Here is a 561-nt window from a genome sequence, read left to right on the forward strand (position 1 = left end):
TCAGTCAGTCTAATCTTAGCAGTATGAAATATGTTTGCTAGAAAGGAGAAACAGATTGGAAAATCAAACAGCCTGAAAGTAATACTTTTACTTACAGCTGAGATGTGCTGTAAGTTACTCCTGTTAGCTTCTTAGTGACAGATTCAAAGGGAAGTTTATCTTTGGATGCTCAAAAAAATATCCTGACATGATGGAACTGATCTTCTCTTGCATATTCTTTTCCTAATTCTCGTCCCGGCGATGTCCCCTGCTCCGTCCCGGTGTTTTCCCACCCACCCTGTCTCTGCGCTGCCACCTGCTGTCACACTGGTGCCCCCTGCTATGTCCCACCGGTGTCTCCTGACCTGTTCCCGACACTGTCTGCCCCGGAGGTCTTTCCATCCCATCCCGGAGGTGTCCCTGCCCTATCCTGGCAGTGCGCCCTTTCTTGTCTCAGCAGTGTTCCTGACCTATCCCGGCTGGGCCCCCTCTCCTCTCTTGGCAGTGTTCCCTTCTCCAGCGGTGTTCCCCACCCTGTCCCCAGGTGTTTCCTTTCCTATACCGGCGCTGTTCCGTGCCCTA

The 561-nt window shown here is 51.7% G+C and overlaps 1 long non-coding RNA gene across 1 annotated transcript in view; it reads right to left on the reverse strand.

The window, feature by feature from the left end:
• The window catches only part of LOC108445735, a 1,616-nt gene extending 1,061 nt beyond the window's left edge, over positions 1-555 (reverse strand). The window contains exon 1 of the long non-coding RNA XR_001860691.1: positions 96-555. This is a non-coding gene — a long non-coding RNA (uncharacterized LOC108445735). The remainder of the gene's footprint in view (positions 1-95) is intronic.
• Positions 556-561: the final 6 nt, after the last annotated feature.

Source organism: Corvus brachyrhynchos, unplaced genomic scaffold, assembly GCF_000691975.1.
Source record: "Corvus brachyrhynchos isolate BGI_N302 unplaced genomic scaffold, ASM69197v1 scaffold33, whole genome shotgun sequence".
Lineage (NCBI taxonomy): Eukaryota > Metazoa > Chordata > Aves > Passeriformes > Corvidae > Corvus > Corvus brachyrhynchos.